Source organism: Sinohyriopsis cumingii, chromosome 4, assembly GCF_028554795.1.
Source record: "Sinohyriopsis cumingii isolate HCF-2022 chromosome 4, ASM2855479v2, whole genome shotgun sequence".
In the NCBI taxonomy this organism is placed as follows: Eukaryota; Metazoa; Mollusca; class Bivalvia; order Unionida; family Unionidae; genus Sinohyriopsis; species Sinohyriopsis cumingii.
Window position 1 is genome coordinate 127714181 of NC_142964.1, and position 19868 is coordinate 127734048.

Consider the following 19868-nt stretch of genomic DNA (forward strand, 5'->3'; position numbering starts at 1 on the left):
TTTTACTACTGTATATTGTAGGCCTGTCCCATTTTACTATTGTATATTGTAGGCCTGTCCCATTTTGCTACTGTATATTGTGGGCCTGTCCCATTTTACTACTGTATATTGTAGGCCTGTCCCATTTTACTGCTGTATATTGTTGGCCTGTCCCATTTTACTACTGTATATTGTAGGCCTGTCCCATTTTGGAAGATATTAACAGCGTTAAGTCAGGCCTTTCCAATTTAGGAAGGTATTTGCAACGTTAGATGAGGCCTTCCCTATTTGGGAAGGCATTAACAATGTTAGATCAGGCCTTTCCAAGTTAGAAAAGTATTTACAATGCCAAATTAGGCCTTTCCAATTTAGAAAGGTATTTACAACGTCAAATCAGGCCTTTCCAATTGAGCATGATATTTACAACGTTAGGTCAGGCGAATCCAATGTAGGAAGGTATTTACAACGTTAGATATGGCCTTTCCAATTTAGAAAAGTGAGTACAACTTTAGGTCAGGCCATTCCAATTAGGAATGTATGTACAATGATAGGTCATGCTTTTCCGATTTAGGAAGGTGTTTACAACATTAAAGCAGAATAAATGTACCTTAAAATGTGGTCAGTAAACTCCAAGGGACTAGCACAAATTATTTAGCTATATCCGTATGCATGCCGCTCTGTCTGTCTGTCTGTCTGTCTCTCTGTCTCGGATGGAGTTGACGATAGCTATTTTTTGTCACGGCTACTTCCAGTGATGTAGCCTCTTTCAACAATATTCCGCTTTTTATATCTTGAATTCAAGCTGTTCTTTCCTTTTGTGTTTAGTAAATTCGACAATTTGCTTTGTCTGCCATATTGGTCTTTGATGCGAGTAAGACCACTTGTTATCACAAGATAAGACTTTGAAGCAATAAATCAGCACTCAACCGAATGCCTTGACCCTACATGATAAGTAGCAATTAAAACTGAGCTCTGGGAAGCAGATAAGCGTTACAGTTTGGAATGGTTTGGCGTTGTACGGAACAGCAACACAAGTAGCCATTTAATGCCGAGGGTAATCGAAATTAAGTGCCTAGCCAGTGGACGCATTACAGTAACAAGGCTGTTCAGATCGTACGATTCGAACGTGCAGTCTTTTGGTCGCGAGTCCGACTGCTCATAACATAGCGACCGCGGCTAGTCTTTCCATTTGTCACGTTTTACGACATATTAGGTTGACCAGTCGGGCCTGTTCTACGTTCCTGGGCCCGCAGACAGCGCGTTACACACCAGTTGTAATTAGGTGCATTGTTAATCACCTCAAGTTCATAATTTATAGCTTATCCTGTCAGGAGTTATAACAAGTAACATCACCCAATCACTTATTTCATTATTTTGAAACCGTCTTGCAAATCATTAAAGTCATGAAGGCAAATCCAATGCCTATATATCGATTCACACTTGAATTATTATGTGGGGTCTGCTTCATTATATTCAATTTAATCAGGTATGGTGTTACCAGATATACAGATAAAAGTACCATCCTCATCCAACTTCAAGGTCGAACAATTAATTTTGTAATTCAATAATGGACGTTTCATGTCTAATTCTATTACTAGATCAAGTTCAAGGTTGGTTTCTAAGGGAAGGTTGTGGTACGATGCATAGGAATGCAATGGCCGCTCTGTTGAAGATTATGCAAATTTTAGTACAATAAGAACGAGTTGTTTTATTGATGGCTTTTAAACTCTTAAGTTAAATCCTTCATGGTAAGCATTTATAATGCGTGGTTAGGGAGTTTAATTGTTTATTACTGCCATCTGACATTGTATATGTCCAGAATATACGTCGACACTTGAGTCTTACGAACTGTCGCAAGTGTGAAAGAATGCATATGGATATTTCAGTCGTAATTACGAACTGTCACAAGTGTGAAAGAATGTCCATGGGCACATGAGGCTTACAAACTGTCGTAAATGTGAAAGAATGTCATCGGCAGATGAGTCTTACGAAATGTCTTAAATGTGAAAGAATACAGTTGGGTACTTGAGTCTTACGAACTATCGTAAATGTGAAAGAATGCCATTGGGTACTTGAGTCTTACGAACAGTTATAAACGTGAAAGAATACTCATTGCTTATAAAATGTGATAAAGGCGAAGTATTAATTGCAGATTTTATTAAAATTTGACGATTAAAGTATTAAATACATGGATATTAAATACTGGCCCCTGCGTCATAATCTAGGTTACATAGGCCAGACAGTTGGTCAGATGCGCATGAATATGGACATCTAAGCATGTCCAAGCTTTTTAATGTATACTTGTTTTGAATTCTTTATCAGGGTAATGGTATCTGTCATCATGATTTAGGCTTTCAAATGCATGCTAATAAACAGGCCAGGCCTACATCAAATCTGTATCTATACTAGTAGCGCTTCAGCATCCTGTCAGTAACAAAGCAGATACAGTTATATAACGGTACCATATAATCACGTTCATTACATATCTGATAATGGGATATGCATAAGTGTGAGTAGTTAATGGGGATCTTATAGGGTCTATGGGATTTATCATTACAGACCCCCTTGGGAACATATAGGGTCTATGTAAATTTAACATGGAGAAAAATCGTGGGAACATATAGGGTCTATGGGAATTAACATGGCCAAAAACCCTGGGACAATATAGGGTCTATGTAAATTTAACATGGAGAAAAATCGTGGGAACATATAGGGTCTATGGGAATTAACATGGCCAAAAACCCTGGGACAATATAGGGTCTATGTAAATTTAACATGGACATAAACCCTTGGGACTGTATAGGGTCTATGTAAAATTGAAACAGGGAGGGTCTCTATTTTTTTTAAAAAAAAAAATAAAATAAAAAAAGGGGTAGGCAATTCAAAGACTATCTCTTTTCGAGAAATATGGCTGGCCCTGAAAAGGGCCTTTGGTTTATGTTAATATGCCCTTAACATAAAGGGCATTTGCGACATCTTCTTGTCCTCAAACTTCGTCTTACAGCAGGGCCATACATCAGAGTCCTCTTGAGGCAACCTTGTCTCTCTATATAGACTCTTCTTATCCACAGGCTGCTGCTGGTCCTGTGGACAACGGTCCACTTGGATCGGACATACATGAGCATGTCCGTCCTGAACATCATTGTTGACACAAGGGTTGAAGATTCAACGTCGGTCCACATGTTGAGGCTCCGAGAATAGGTGAATCAATGCACTGAACTGCGCTTATTTATAGGGACAGGTAGGATTGAAACGGATTGAGTTCATTCACCAATCCGAACACGCGTTACAAAATTCAGCCAGCTGCATCCAATCCGAAGAGAGCAGTCTGTGACGTCACGTAGTCAATATAGATCTGCTAGCGCTTGTGTGCAGTCAATCTATGCGACAGTGATTCAACATGACGGAAACTCAGAAAACGATCCAATGGGGTGCACCAGCAGCGGAGACCGCCCAAGGGAACCCGGACTTACTTTCAGAAGAGGTGAATTGGGATTTTGTGGATTTTCTCTCCTCGCAAGAATTTGTTCCGGAGCCTTCGTTACCTTCTTCATTACCGCAAGTGGAGAATTTTAGACAGAGACAGAAAGAAGAATTGGAGAAATTTATGCAACGACAAAAAGAAGCGGAACAGGCTTTTCTCCTACAGCAACAGCAACAAGAAGAAGAGGTAAGAAAAAAACAACAGCAAGAAGAAGTAGCAGCAAAGAAACAAGAGGGTGAGAATCAAACGGTCACGGTACTGTTGGATATTTTAGCGGAGTTAAGAAGTCTGAAACAAATGTATCAGACTTCTTTATCACGACCGAAGAGAATACGACCTTCCCGAGCTAAACACGTCAACCCTGTGACTAAGCCTACCGTACCACCCTTAGTGATTTCAACCCAATCATTATCATCATCATCAACATTACGCAGTCCAGAAGTAGGCCTTGGCCGTGGCAAAGGCATAAGGCAGTTAAAGTTGATTGCTTAAACTCACCCCTACATCGTAAAGAAAAAAGGCCCTTTTCAGGGCCACCCACATATCTCGAAAAGAAATACAATTTCAATTTGCCAATAACTCAAAAAAAAAAATAAACCCCACCCATTTTTACCCTTATAGTACGTGCCTGTGTATGAGTGCGTGAGTGTAGCTTCTTATTTTAAAATCAAAACTCAAAGACTCTTACCTTATATCATTCATTTATTCTTTTCTCCATTTTTTACAATCCAATTCACAATTCACAACACAACACTTTAATAAAAAGTTCATTGATTTCTTCTTTTCTTCTTGTTTAGTCTCTCTGTTTTTTGAATTTCTTCACCGTCACACTCTTTTCCTCTTCTTCCTCCTCGCTTTCTTCCCTTCTTTTTTTCGTCTCCTGTTTCTTTTTCTTCACCTGTCTGCTTTCTTCCTCTGAAGAATCCCTCTCTTCTTCTGAAGAATCCTTCTTTTCTTCTGACTCCTCTTGTTTCTTTTTTGGGCAATCTGGAGACCAATGTCCTTTTTCTTTACAATAATAACAGGTATCTTTACTTTTGTCTTTTTTAGCTCCTGTTTTTTGACGGTCTGGACACTCTGAAGACCAATGCCCTTTCTTCTGACAGATATAGCAAGTATCTTGACTTTTATCTCGAAAGGAAGGAGAGTAGTCCGTAGGCTGGTCTGAAGAGAATTTTCTAATGACCCCTCGCAAAGCTCTGACGAAACGTTCCATCTGGTTAGTCTCTTCCATCGTTGTGCTCGGCTTGAGAGTGAAATGAATAGTGAAAGGACAAGACACACACCCTTTTATATACGCTGGTCTGCTATGACTATAAAGTAGTTCATGGTGTTTGAACTTGAGTCATTTGACTTTTTGCTTTCAAGATGAAACGATCCCATTCATTCGAGAAGAAAGAAGAAGAAAGTAAGAGGCAGAAACGTGATCTATCGCCTCGTACCAGGGCTGAAATATTGACACAAATTCATGCCAGTGATTTTGAAGAGGACATGAGTGAACCAGAATCCGAACCCTCTAAACCAAGTCCACCACCCTTTGTCAACCCTGAAAAGTACTATTCCATTCGAGAGACGGAAAAGCGCTCCTCTAGAAAATTTAGAACCACGGCTTACAAATACACGGTGAAGTTTAAAGATTTCAAGTCCGAAGTACCGTTAGAGAAAGCAGAAGGGTTCATCACCGGAGTGTGGGATTCTCTGCTCACTGCACTCAAGCGACAATGTCAACCCAAAGAAGACGATCGCTTGAGACTTTCCATACAACACGACGGTTTGAAATCCCCTGTTTGGATCGAGTTTAGCACCCCTGCAGAATTGACCGCTTCCAAAGTCATGGACAAGATTCAACACGTGCAACAATCTAATGACCAGTTTGACATCACCGATGGAAAAGCCACATTGGACATGACCCACGTCTCTCCTCCTCAAGGGACCGGACGCAAAAAGATGTTATTGGTGAACGACCTTCGCAGCATTAAGCGTAGCCTTGTCCAAATTCACAATCCTCATGACCAGATGTGTTTAGCCCGTGCCATCGTGGTGGGACGAACCTATGCCAACAAGAACGACACGGTAGAATGGAAAAGAGACTGGGAGAACATTCGACAATCGGACCGAGCCAAACAACGAAGTGAAGCAGAACTCCTGTTACGAAAAGCTGGCATGTCCAAAGACACACCCTGTGGCATTCCTGAGATGCAAAAATTGCAAGATGCCCTAGCTCCACGATACACTTTGAAAGTGCACCCTCAAGAAGTGCGCGGGTCTCTGTTGTTTCGAGGGCAAGATTTTAAGGACGGAAAATACATTCATGTTTATCATCACGATGACCATTTCGATACCATTACCAGTATCACCGGATTCCTGGGATACGGTTATTACTGTGAGAAATGTGACCATGGTTATAATAATCGAGAGCAACACAAGCATTGTGGATCGAAATGCTCAGGATGTTTGGCCTCTTCACCCTGTCTGAGCGAAGAACCAGTGCCTTGTTCAACTTGTCTGCGCACGTTTGTCAGCCCTACCTGTTACCAACAACATCTGAAAACGCAAGGTTCACAGCAGAAATGTGCTTGTCAACTCCTGAGATTGTGCCCTACGTGTGGACAAGGCATACGTACCAATAGTACCAAGGCACACGTATGTCCAGGAAAAAAGAAATGTCACATTTGTCACCACATCGTGGACTTGGAACACCAATGTTACGTGCAAAAATACCAACCCCCACCAGAGAAAGAGGACGGTCACAAGAAGAAAGGCAATTTCATCTTTTTCGATTTCGAATGCATGCAAGAGACTGGCATTCACATTCCTAATTTCTGCGTGGCTCATCGAGCGTGCGAGAAGTGCATTCAAGAACCTATCTTCAGTCATTGCCCTCACTGCAGCAAGATTCCTGGAGGGCGTGAAAAAATCTTTCGGGGGCCAAACACGTTAGCCGATTTTGCCCAATGGGTCTTAGACCCCATCGACAAGACGTGGAGCCAAGAGGACATCGGACTTTACGGAGATTGTCATCGTCATGCCACGGTGATGGCTCACAATTTCTCCGGATACGATGGACAGTTTCTTCTCAGATACTATACGGAACATGGCACCGAACGTCCTAAAGTGACTTTGAACGGAGCCAAAATCATTTTCATGCAAGTGGGACAAGTACAGTTTAAAGATTCGATGAGCTATTTGGCCATGCCTTTGAGTCGAATGCCTAAAACGTTTGGAATGACAGAAATGGCTAAAGGGTACTTTCCACACTTTTTCAATACGGAAGCCAATCAACACGCCGTTCTACCCCATTTACCTGAGGCTCACTATTACGACCCCGACAACATGCGTACCGAACAACGAGAAGCTTTCTACGCTTGGTACCAGGCTCATGCCTCTGACCCCTTCGACTTTCAGGAAGAAATGCTAAAGTATTGTCGTTCCGACGTGGACATTTTACGGCGTTGCTGTGGAAAATTTCGAGAACTGTTCATGGAACACGGAGGGGTCGATCCTTTGAAAGAAGCTTGCACCATTGCCAAAGCGTGTTCCTTAGTGTATCGACAACGATTCATGCCTGAAAACACCGTGGCTGTCATCAGTCCTCAAACGACCCACTATGTCAAGCGTCAATACTCGGTCAAAGCCCTACGTTGGTTACATTACTTGTGCGACAAGGAAGACAAGTGGATTCAGCATGCCCGCAACGGAGGGGGCGAAAAGACCATCGGAACGTATTCGGTCGATGGCTGGGACTTAGAAAACCCCAAGATCGTGTACGAGTTTAACGGTTGCTTATTTCACGGATGTCCCGTTTGTTATCCTGACCGTGGCACTAAAAATCAGTTTTTGCAACGAACCATGGAAGACTTGTACCAGGACACTTGTCAGCGACGCCTAAAGTTAGAACAGGAAGGATACCAAGTGGTGGAAATGTGGGAACACGAGTACGATCACCGTATGAAAACCGATCCCGAGTTTAAACGTCTCGTGGAAAGTTACCAGTTCATGGACCCGCTGAACCCGAGGGATAGTTTGTACGGAGGAAGGACCAATGCCACCTGTTTGCTGTACCAAGCCGACGAAGAGAACGGAGAAGAAATCAAATACTTGGACGTGTGTTCGCTGTATCCCTACGTGTGCAAATATTGTCGCTTTCCTGTAGGGCACCCGCAATTGTTCACGGAACACATCGACCTGGTCAACATTCGACAATACGAAGGCTTGATCAAGTGTAAAGTTTTGCCTCCCACGAACCTATACCATCCCGTCTTACCTCACCATTGTCAAGGCAAACTGATGTTTCCTTTGTGCCGTACTTGTGCCGAAACGTGCAACCAAGACCAGCCTTGTCATCACAGCCAGGAAGAACGGGTCTTGACGGGAACCTGGGTCAGCGTAGAATTGTTCAAAGCTATGGACATGGGATACCAACTGTTAGAAGTGTACGAAATTTGCCACTTTCCCAAGACACAACAATACCACAAGGGTGACCCTACTCAGAAAAGCATTTTCGCAGACTACGTGGATGCCTTTTTGAAACTGAAGCAAGAAGCCAGCGGCTATCCTTCCTGGTGTCACACTCCCGAAGACCAAATACAATTCAAAGAGAAATACTACGAACAAGAAGGCATCACTTTAGACCACATCGAGAAAAACGAAGGCAGGCGATCGTTTGCCAAAGTGATGTTAAATTGCTTGTGGGGTAAAATGGCACAACGCCCGTGTTTACCCAAGACGGAATATTTGACAGAACCTTCCCGCTACTTCCAGATGATTCACGACAAAACCAAATTCATGAAACACGTGGACGTCGTTCGCGAGGATTTGATCTTAGTCAATTACGAAGAAGATCTGGACTTTGTACAAGACGACCCCTTTGGAAATGTCATCATTGCGGCTTACGTGACAGCCCATGCTCGCTTAAAATTGTACGAAGCTTTAGAACTGTTAGAAGAACGCGTCCTGTACTTTGACACGGACAGTTGCATTTACATCCATCACCCGATTCAACATCACCCTGACATCGAAGGAGACCGTTTAGGAGCCTGGACAGACGAGCATCCCGACGACAAGATTCTAAGTTTCGTCAGTGGCGGTCCCAAAAATTACGGCTACGAATACCGGGACAAACAAGGAGAAGTGCACACGACGTGCAAAGTGAAAGGACTGACTCTGAATCATCGTACCAGTCGTGTGGTCAACTTTGGGGTATTGAAAGAAGCCTTGCAATCGGAAGAGGATGGAAACTTTAAAGTGACCACTTACCAACCGAACAAGATTGTACGTTTACCCACTCACCACATCGTCAGTCGACCTCTGGAAAAAGTTTATCAAATCGTGTACCAGAAGCGAGTTCGACTTCCCAATCATTTCACCTTACCGTACGGTCACGTCGGTATTGGTCTGTATATAAAAAGGAACCCTAGGCAAGATCGATAGTTCATTGTGACTACCAAGACCGAGCAAACAAGATGAATACTTTGAAAGAGACATCGTTCCAGTTTGGGGATTGTAAAAAAGTTGTATCTTCCTCTAGTGTGACTAATACTGGATGGATAAGACCCAGGCATTGCGACGGAAAATGTCCGGAAGGAAACTGCGATTGTCCATGTGGTTACCATTGTAATTGCGTAACGGAGTTTGCAGACGAGTGCGATTGTGAGCCTTGCGATGGGACCGATGCTGTACGTTGTGACCTGAGCGATGCCGTAAAGCATCATGGGAACTTTAGTACCCCTACCCCTATCATGGAAAGTGATGCTGTGCGTGTCAAACCTGTCGGATGCGAAAGTGATGCCGCTCGTCCTCTTGGACATTTTACTGGGTTTCGTTTTAAAGGGGAATGTTCACCTTCACGTCTACCCCCCTACGGATGTCATCCAGCCTTGAGCAAACTCCTGCCCATGTCACTCAACCCTCATCGAAACGAACCTGTGAAAAACGAATATTCGTTTCCTGTGCGTTTGTCGGAATACTGCGACTTTGAAAATCGTCTTCAATCGTTCAAAGGAAAATGGCCAAAGTATCTGGGAGGACCGACCCCCGAAGAATTAGCCAGAGCCGGATTTTTCTACTTGGGCGAAGGAGATAAAGTCAGGTGCTTCAGTTGCGATGTGACACTTCACCACTGGGAACCGCAAGATTCGGCCTACGTAGAACATGCTCGATGGTCACCGAATTGTCATTACTTACCCTTAGTGGGACCGAGACATTGAAGTAACTTCTTACCATAATAATCTGTTCATGGATACTTTACAAGAGAACATTCGTGCTTTGCCTGTGGAGTTGACAGAACGCATTTACCGAGAGCTGGTCAAAATACAAGTGAAACGTAAAGAACAATTGCATCCGTTACGTCACCGGTGTTTGAACCACTGGTACCTGAAGGCTATACAAGGATTGATTCAATTGAAAGTGTTCCATCGGACAGACATTGATCAACGATCCTCTAGTTTTAAAAAGGATTGGTTTGGTATGGACGATTCTACCTACATCATTGTAAACGTACTGCATCGAATTCCAGAGGAAGAGTTAACGAATTACCAACATCTTGAACACAATGTCAACTTAGTGAAAGAGGAAACTTCTGAACGAATTGTAATGTGTAGATTAGTGACTCAACGATTTAAATTTGACACTGAAGTGAAACCATGTTTGTGCAAAGAGTACATTTCTTGTGTCAGACCAAAGAGGATTTAGTATGACCTATTCATGGATACTTTGCTAGAGAACATTCGTGCTTTGCCTGTGGAGTTGAGAGAACGCATTTACCGAGAGCTGGTGAAAATACAAGTCAAACGTAAAGAACAATTGCATCCGTTACGTCACCAGATCTTTAACCACTGGTACCTGAATGGTATAAGAGAACTGATTCGTCAGAAATTGTTTCAGTGGTCAGACCTTGTTCAACACTTTGAGTTAGTGAATGATCGAAATGTTCATTATTTTGGTTACTTCGAGATTCACCTACAGCAATACATTGAGGAAGACAAGTTAAAGGATTATCAACATATTTTACGTGGAATCTACTTAGAGGAAGAGGAAACTTCTAAACGAACTCTGAAGTTTCGGTTACAGTATGCAAGATTTAGATTCCCTACTGGAGAACGAAGATCTCTGGCTAGAAAGTACGTGTATTGTTTCCGAAACAAAGAGACTATAAAAACAGGCTGCCATGCCACGACTTATGTCACATGTCATCCAACAGATTCCGTGGAAGGAACTCAATGACCATATTCAAACCGTGGATCATTACCATCGATTATTACAAGAACTGTATCCATTCAATTTTGGACGACAAGTGGTATGTGTCTTAGTGACTTGTTTTTTGGGATTTCGTTTACCAGCCGATTCTTTGTGGACTCTTTACGATCAGTACTTACCACATCCATGGCCTTAAATGGTCACGAAAAACTCCTTTTGCTCAAAGCCTTGCGTTTTCATCTGGATACTTCTCGACCTCTACGGGAAAAAAAGATTCGTCAACTTTTAGCTACCCAAGACGTGTATGACGATGTGTGTGTAGCTTGTGACTTACATCCCCATTGGACAGATGTCCGTGCCTGGAAAGAATGGGATTTTGAGGCTTGGACCCAAGAAGTGGCCCAGTATGCACGAGAGTTGTTCAAGGAAAAAAGTTACTTTTCAACCCGTGTTAGTGACGGTGCCAGAAGAACCCGTCACCCAGGACAGGACTGTCGTGGACAGACCTGAAAGACCCTTTCGGGAGGACACTTGTGTGACCTTACCCCCTGTTGAACTGGTTAGAACATTACCCAAAAGATGTGATTGTTGTACACACACTTGTGTTTATTCCACGTTCATCGTTATCATGTGCCTTTTATCCTTGTACTTAAGCCTTTGGCTTTTATGTATTTTTGTCTTTCGTATTCATGTTTGATAAAAAACATTCAATAAACGTGTTCTGAAAAAGTATATAAACTCTTGTCTTGTTCGTTTTCGTGTCACAAGTGACATTTCTCACACCATGGCTACCTCTGCTGTCTCTGCTCCCTCTTCCTCTACTGTCAAAGTCATCGACGAACACTTAGATCGTGCCAGTTGGGAGGCTTTGTATCTTCGCCATCCCTTTAACATGCTCATTGCTGGACCTAGCGGTTCAGGCAAAACCGAATTCGTCAAACGTTTGATCGAACATAAACATCATTTGATCGATCGGCCACCTCAACGGATCGTGTGGTGTTACAAAGAGTGGCAATCGGCGTACAGCCTCTTGCGAGAAAGTCAAGGCGATTCCATCGTGTTTGTGGAAGGCATTCCTAAAGAAGACGACGGCATCGTCTCTGACTCCCGTCAAACCCATTTGGTCATTTTCGACGACATGTTAGGAGAAGACGAAGAAGAAATTAAATTGTGGTTCACGCGCAAAGGGCATCACCGTAATGCCAGTGTCATTTACATCACCCAAAATTTGTTTCAACAAAGTAAAGCCCATCGCACCATCAGTCTCAATGCGCATTACGTGGTCTTGTTTAAAAGCCCTCGAGATAAATCGCAAGTGCAAGTCTTAGCCAAACAGTTAGGAACGCCTTGGCTGACTCAGGCGTACGACGATGCCACTCAAACGCCACACGCCTATTTACTCGTCGATTTGAAACCTACGACCCCCGAGGATTTGCGATTTCGTACCCACTTGTTTCACCACTGGTGCCAAGACGGAGGGCCTGTCCTGTACACGTCTCCGTCCTCGACTTCATTTCACTCCCCATCAAAAAATCTATAAAAACCTCAGACCCTTTTTCGTCTGTCTCACACAGTGTGAACATGACGTCCCTTCAGTCGCATCTTCCCGTCAAATTGATTCGTGCCTTGTATGGCATCAGTCGAGAAAAAAAATCCACAAACACGAGCCCGTGTCTTAGAAGCTAGTCTCAAAGAAGTCTTACGATGGTTCACGGTGACGGCACGTCAATTACTCCAAGGAATCATTCAGATTCCTCATCAAACCCAACGCTTTTTCGATCGAAACAAAGTCGCTTTGGTCCAACTGGCCGATCCCCGCATCGACACTCAAACCAAAAAACAAATCATTTTGAAACCTGGAGGGAGCGGTACTCTAGGAGGGGTCATCATTCGCTCACTCTTAAGATGGGATCCTAATGCCCCCAAAGTTATCCCCAAGACAAAAGTCCAACGAAGCCCCAAGAAGAAAAAGAAAAAGACCAGGTCCCCAAGAAGAATAACTTCTCCAGTGGCAGGACCCTCCTCTTACCAGACACCACCACCCCGGAAAAAGAAAAGAAGCCCCCAGAAAAAGAAACAGAGAAAAAGCCCCCAGAAAAAGAAAAGTCCACAGAAGAAAACTAGTCGCAAGAGAGGCACTTCGGCCAGGACGCAACCTTACACTCGCAAACCACGACCTGCCACGGCAGTGACTGCGTCTCCGGCATCCTCACGTTCATCCACTTCTCCGTTGATGACACCCAGAACTGAAGAGTACTTGGAGACGTTGATCACACCAAGAACATCTCCGTTGATGACCCCCAAAAGAACTTCCCCAGTGGCAGGACCCTCCAATTTAGTGGCAGTGGCTGCTGCTCACAAAGTACCTTCTCCCAAAATCAAAGTCCAAGAAAGATCGGGCATGTTACAAAGTTTACTGGATTTGTCCAAGCAAGAACTGGCTCGATTTAGTCCGTTGCGTACCCCTGCACGACGTGTCATGCCTGTCCTCAAACTGATAAAACGTAAAGACAATCAGTGGCGACGCGTTCCAGTATAAAAAGAGCCTGTGACCAAGTCGGGGTATCAGTGAACTTGTAAAAAAGATGTCACCTCCAAGAAGCCACAAAAGAAAGAGACAAAGGCAGACGCGTCATCCGACAAAGCGCTTAGCCAAGCATCGACATTACCCTAAGAAAAGACACAGTCGTTCCAAGAAAAAGAGGCGTCAACAAAGGGGAGGATTCCTTGGTGATTTTGGGAAAAACATTGTCACCTTTATGACAAAGCGATAGTCCCAAAAAAAAGATAAAAGGGTGTGCGTTAAGTCATCGACGTTAGTGTCTGTTCGGTGAATGCCCCGGAACCACAAGCAAAAAATGTCACCCTCCAGAAAACCCCAAGGAAAGAAAAGGAAACGACTGCCACCACGTTTAGCTAAACATGGGGACATGTTATCTGTCCTGTCCAAAGCTTCTTCACCCCTACGAAAAAAACTCATTCAAACGGCCTCCAAAGAGGTCATCGATACCGTGTGCGAATGTTGTTTGAACGTTTTGAAAGGCACGATCCCTTTGTCCAAACACCAGAAACAATGCTTAGGCAAACATCGTCACGTTCTTCGCCAAATGGTTCGAAAGAAAATTCCCATTCGTCAAAAAAAGAAGATGTTGGTCCAACGTGGAGGCATTTTACCTCTCTTGTTAGGCCCCATACTGAAAGGAGTCTTGGGAACCATGTTGGGAGGACTGGTGGGAGCAAGATAAAAAGGCCCTCGGAAGTCCCAAGATCTCAGAATCGACCCCTGACAACCCCATGGAAGGACGAAAACTAGCTTTAGTGCCTTACAAACGATGGATGGAATACCATCGGTGGCAAGAACAACGCACCCCTCATTTACCTCCCAATCCCCATTTGAGCGAGATGTCCCAGTTACAACACGAATTGCAATCCTTGATGGATCGCCAAGATTTGTCCGAAACAGAAAAATCGCAAAAGTACGGTCAACTCTTGCAACGACTACAACTCTTTCACCAGAAAGCTTTAGACGAAACAGCTCTACCCACTTTGAAAGATTTTAAGGCCTTGATGAAAAGTCCAGCACCATCACCAGTACCAGTACCAGTTCCACCACTACCCGTGACCAAGACAGAAAAAGGAAAAGAAGAAGAAGAAGAAGGGTTTCAAACTCCACCAGAAAAAGTACGCAAGTTAACAACACCACCTACCTCCAGAATTGGATGGATTAAAAAGATGATGGCCACCCCTTCTTCCTCACAAGAGAAAAAGAAAGTGAAGACAGAAGTGAAACAAGAACCGATATCCCCTGCTCAGACATCCTCCTCTTCAACACCTATTGCCGGTCGCACACGCAAAGCCTTGCAATCCAAGAAAATACCCCAAGAGAAAAAGAGTAGCCTCTTCCAAGAGTGGGTGCCTTATTAAGACACCAATCAACACAAAAAAATGGAAAAAGTCTTAGCTAGCATTTACTACGATCCCTCGCATCCTGCAGGTTACGCAGGAGTTCAAAAATTGTATCGTGCTGCCAAAACGCGACTGAAAAGTCTCCGTTTACCTCAAGTGCAACGATGGTTACAAGAACAAGCTACCTACACTTTGCACAAACCCATTCGACGCAAGTTTGCCAGAAGTCGCACCCGAGTGGAAGGCATCGATCATCAATGGCAAGCCGATTTAGCCGATGTCTCTCATTTGGCCAGCTACAGTCGTGGCTACAAATATCTGTTTTGTGTCATCGACGTCTTTTCCAAATTTGCCTGGGTCGTGCCCTTGACTTCCAAATCCAGCAGCGAGTTAGTGCGAGCCTTGCAACGAGTGTTGAAACAAAGTGGCCGTCACCCTCTTCGATGGCAAACGGACAAAGGCACCGAATTTCTGAACCAAGCTTTCCAAAAAGAATTAAAGAAACGTGACATTCATTTTTTTACCACCGAGAATCCCGAAACCAAAGCCAGCATCGTGGAGCGTTTTCAACGCACTTTGAAAGAACGCATGTGGAAATATTTTACGCATCACCACACTCTGAAGTACATCGACATCTTACCGCACCTGGTGCAAGCGTACAACCAATCTTACCATCGAAGCATCGGACGTGCCCCGCAAGACGTGACTCCCGACAACGAAGTGTTGGTGTTTGAGCGTCTGTTCGGTACGTCCCCGACGAGGGCTGTCCCCAAGAAAAGTGGAGAGTTGGCCGTAGGAGATTGGGTGCGCATTGGCAAAACCAAACGCACTTTCGACAAAGGTTACTTACCTAACTGGACGACCGAATTGTTTCGCATCACTGGACGAGTGCATGGCCGTCATCCTGCCGTCTATAAATTGGAAGACATGAACGGAGAAGTGCTCAAAGGAACGTTTTATTTGCCCGAGTTACAACGTGTCACCAAAAAAGAAGACGACGTGTACGACATCGAAAGCATTCTCGAACGCAGAACCCGTAAAGTGGGTAAACGACGTGTCAAAGAAGTCAAAGTACGTTGGAAAGGATATCCACCCAGTTTCGATTCTTGGATCGACGCTTCGCAAGTCATCGACTATAAAAAGAAGTGACCATCATGCCCTTTCACACATCAGACGCAGCTACGTCGACCAATCCTCCTTCACCTAGTTCTTCTGTGCAAGATTTACAAAAACAACCCTTGTGGGTGTGGTGTGGAGAACGTGTGCCTAAAACGCAAATCGTCTTTTTCTGCCAAATCTTCGTGGTGTATTGTGTCATCGGGGCAGCCATCGCCAATTTGAGTTTGCAACAAGGAGACAAACAATTGTGGACCATTTTATTGAGCAGTTGCATCGGTTACCTGCTTCCCAATCCCTCCCTGAAATTCTCCTCGAACGGGAACGTTGTGTCCAGTGCCAGTGCCAGTCACCACTCCAACAACAACCACAACCAGAACCCCATTTTGGGCGGAGACACACCTCTGACGTCCAGTAATATCCCCTCGGACAGCCACAGAACTCTGGAATTATGAGTCACCAAAACCAATTTTACTTAACCTTACCCAGTGACAGTTCCATGGAGGTGTTTCCCCACAACACGTTGTGCTGTTACACGGCTAAATTACCTCAAGCCATCCCCTTAGATCACGAAGCCCATTGGGAAGTGGCTTTAGTAGAAATGATTCACCCTACACAAATCCAAAACATCACCGAAAAACAAAACACTTTTGACGTCGAAATCCTGAACCAACAATTACAAGAAGCCATGACTGACATCGGGTTTTCAGGGATCACAAGACCAGCCAGCAAACCAGCCTTCAGTATCTACACCTTGAAAATTCCAGCAGGGTTTTATTTTAGTGGCCAACATTTGGTGGACACTATTGTGGACAGGTTCGAGTTCACCTTTGGCAAAGCCCTGAACAGAGCCAAAAAAAGTGTCACCCTGGAGTACCATAAAGTGGCTCGTCGCTTACTGATGAAATTTTCAGATACGGACACATTGTCCTTCAGGTTCAATGGTAGTTTGTTTCAAATTTTGGGTGGACATTCAACAATGGTCACAAACAATTTGAGCCCCAAGATCAACAGTAATATGGATTTTTACAGAGCTTTTGGAAAACCGGTAGAACTGAACCAAGGACTGAATTTAATGTTCGTGTACTCCGATGTGGTGGAGTACAACGTGGTGGGACACACCTCTGTGCCATTACTGCGTGTCATTCCTTTCAAAGTGGATTCTACCACGAACACTGACGAGGAAGGTGGAAACACTTACCACGTCCACCGCGAATTTGTACATCCTCATTATTTACCCGTCAGCAAGTCGTATTTGGACACGGTCAACATTACTATAAAAGGAGATTTGGGACAAAATATTCCATTCACCAAAGGAAAAGTCACGGTGAAACTCCATTTTCGAAAACGGTTCTCTCACGACTCGTAAGTAAGTCATGTATCCAGTGTACCGAGGGGTTGCACGACAGCGAGGACACGGTTTAGGAGATATGTTAAAATCGGCCTTTCGTTCGGTGGTCCCGGTGTTGAAACCGATGGTGACACGCGGATTGCACGCCTTGAAAGATGCGGCACTGACGCAAGGCAAAGAATTTCTCCAAAATGTCATCATCGACAAACAAAACCCTAAAGAAGCCTTCATGAGGGCAGGCAAAAATGTCTTGCTGCAAACGGGCAAAGACATTTTAGGCCGACGAGACACACCTATAAATGCCCTGCACGCTACCGAGTCAGGCATTCAGCAAGGACAAGGCAGAAAGAGACGACGAAGAAAACACCCTTTCACCAGACTTCAAGCGAGAAAGGCCAAGAAAAGAAGAACCGTTCGAGACTTAGACGTTTTCGATTATTGAAACACAGAAAAAATGATGCACCGAGAGTCTTGCGCCTGTTCCAAGACGGAACTGGATCTGTTTGCCATGCCCCCCACCATGATGACGATGCAAGAATCCCAGTGGGTGGAATTTCATCCCGTCTCCTCATTGACCGATTCCGCTCCCATCGAGTTTGAAATCAAAGGACAACCCGAAGATTACATCGATCTGAATAGCAGTTACTTGTACTTGAAAGTCAAAGTTCTAGATAAGGATGGAAATGATATAGACACTGAGCCAGTAGCTCCCGTCAACAATTTCATGCATTCCTTGTTCAGCTCAGTGGACTTGTACTTGAATAACAAACTAGTCAGTAGCAGCATGGATACTTACCCTTACCGTGCCTACCTGGAAAATCTCTTGACGTACGGAATAGATGCCAAGGATAGTCATCTCAATGCTTGCGTGCTATGGGAACCTGACGAAGCGGGCGAATTTGATAAAACAGGTCTTGAAGTTGACCCCAAATCAAAAACAACCACCAATGAGGGATTTGTAGAACGAAGAAAGAGAATCATGGGAGTCAACCAAAGTTTAGAACTGATGGATCGTTTGCATTTGGACATATGGTTGCAAGAAAAATATTTGCTGAACGGGGTGAATGTTCGCCTGAGACTGAATCGTAGCAGTACCGCTTTCCATTTAATAGCTGACAGTGCCGATTACAAAACCAAAATCGAAGAAGCCAGACTCTACGTACGCCGTGTGGAAGTGTTACCTAAAGTAGGTAACGACATCAGTCAGACGTTGAGCAGAACGACCGCCAAGTATCCCATACGACGCGTGGAAGTGAAAACTTTCACTATTCCTAGGGGACAGAAATCCATGATCGAAGATCATCTGTTCCAAGGACAGCTACCCAAACGTTTGATCGTTGGCATGGTCTCGAATGAAGCCTTCAACGGAGCCTTCACTAAAAATCCTTTCAACTTTCATCACTTCAACGTGAAGAAAATCGAAGTCAGTCGTGATGGCAAGTCCTTGTGTACCCGACCTTTCGAACCCGACTTTGAGAAGAAGAATTACTTGAGATCGTACTTGTCCCTGTACGAAGCCTCGGGTCAGTTAGGAACCAACACCAGTCACGGTATTACGTACGACGATTATGACGGAGGCTATGCTTTGTGGGCTTTCGATTTCACTCCAGACCAAGGCAGCGACGAGGGACATTTCCACCCTATAAAATCCGGCCAGATTCGTGTGGAAATTCAGTTTGGAAACCGAACCCCTGAAGATGATGTAACGTTGAACGTCATCCTGTATGCAGAATTTGATAATACCATAGAAATCAACAGTTTGAGAGAAGTCATTCTAGATTATTAGAAACCATGGAAGACTGTTATCCCTCTTTACAAAGTGGAGAAACTTTGGAGACGGAATGTGAGGAGATCGTGGAAGAAGGATCCCAAGACAAAGACGAAGAAGTTGTCATGATGAAGTCAAGATGGCCAGAACAAGAAGCCCATTTAGTCTCCTGTTTTGCCAAACACTTGGTCGACAAAATGACGGAATTGATCAAGAAAAATTGCTATGGATGTCAAAACGATCATCCCAGTCAAATTCAACACGATAAATGCCTGATGTTAAGTCAAGAAGAAAAATTGGACGAGTATCTGGACGAAGCTTGGAGTCTCATCTCAAACAAAGACGTGTTGCACCAGTGGTATAAAGACTTGCGTGAGCATTCTTGTCCACCATTAACCACTCAAGAGATCCATCGTATCGAAGCTCTCCTGAATCAGAGTGAGGAAACAGAACGAATAACCGTTTATTCGTCAGACATTTTCAAGCAAAAAGTCAGGATCGAATTGACGACTTATTATTACCTGTGAAGAAGAAAAAACACAAATCAATGGATACCTGGGAACTTTATTACCTTTTGAACCACAGTTCGTATACGTCTTCTTGGAATCCTGTCGTCTGTGCTAAAGATGAACTCCCTCATCGCAAACCTAAAGACCATCAAGCTTACGTGATCAACACGGACGACAGTCATCTCCCAGGAACCCACTGGGTAGCCGTCTACTTTCCTCAAGAAGGCTGTGTGGAATATTTTGATTCGTACGGATTGCCCCCTTTGGAAGACGATATCATCGACTTTATGAGAAGAAATGCTCAAACCACCCGATTCAATAATGTGAAATTACAAGGCACAGATTCCTTGGTGTGTGGACAGTACTGTGTGTATTTTCTGCATCATCGCAGCCTGGGCTATTCCTTAGAACATTTAGTGACTCATTTCGATCCTCGTTCTTCTGCTAGAAACGATGTGAAAGTAGATCGATGGTTTTGTGACCATTATGCTTATCTTTTGTCTCAAGCAAGGAAACGTAGTGTCCATCAATGGCCTAATGATTTCCAACAGTGGAAATCAC

General features: G+C 44.0%; 1 protein-coding gene across 2 annotated transcripts in view; it reads right to left on the minus strand.

Moving 5' to 3' along the window:
• The window catches only part of LOC149802077 (FMRFamide receptor-like), a 74761-nt gene that overhangs the window by 13006 nt on the left and 41887 nt on the right, over positions 1-19868 (minus strand). Inside the window, exon 1 of one of the 2 annotated variants that reach the window (XM_089954382.1) lies at positions 587-822. The exons of the other annotated variant lie outside the window; for it this stretch is intronic. The gene's annotated coding sequence lies outside the window, so the exon portion shown is untranslated. Of the gene's footprint in view, positions 1-586; positions 823-19868 lie in introns of those variants that run through there. 2 annotated transcript variants of the gene reach the window in all.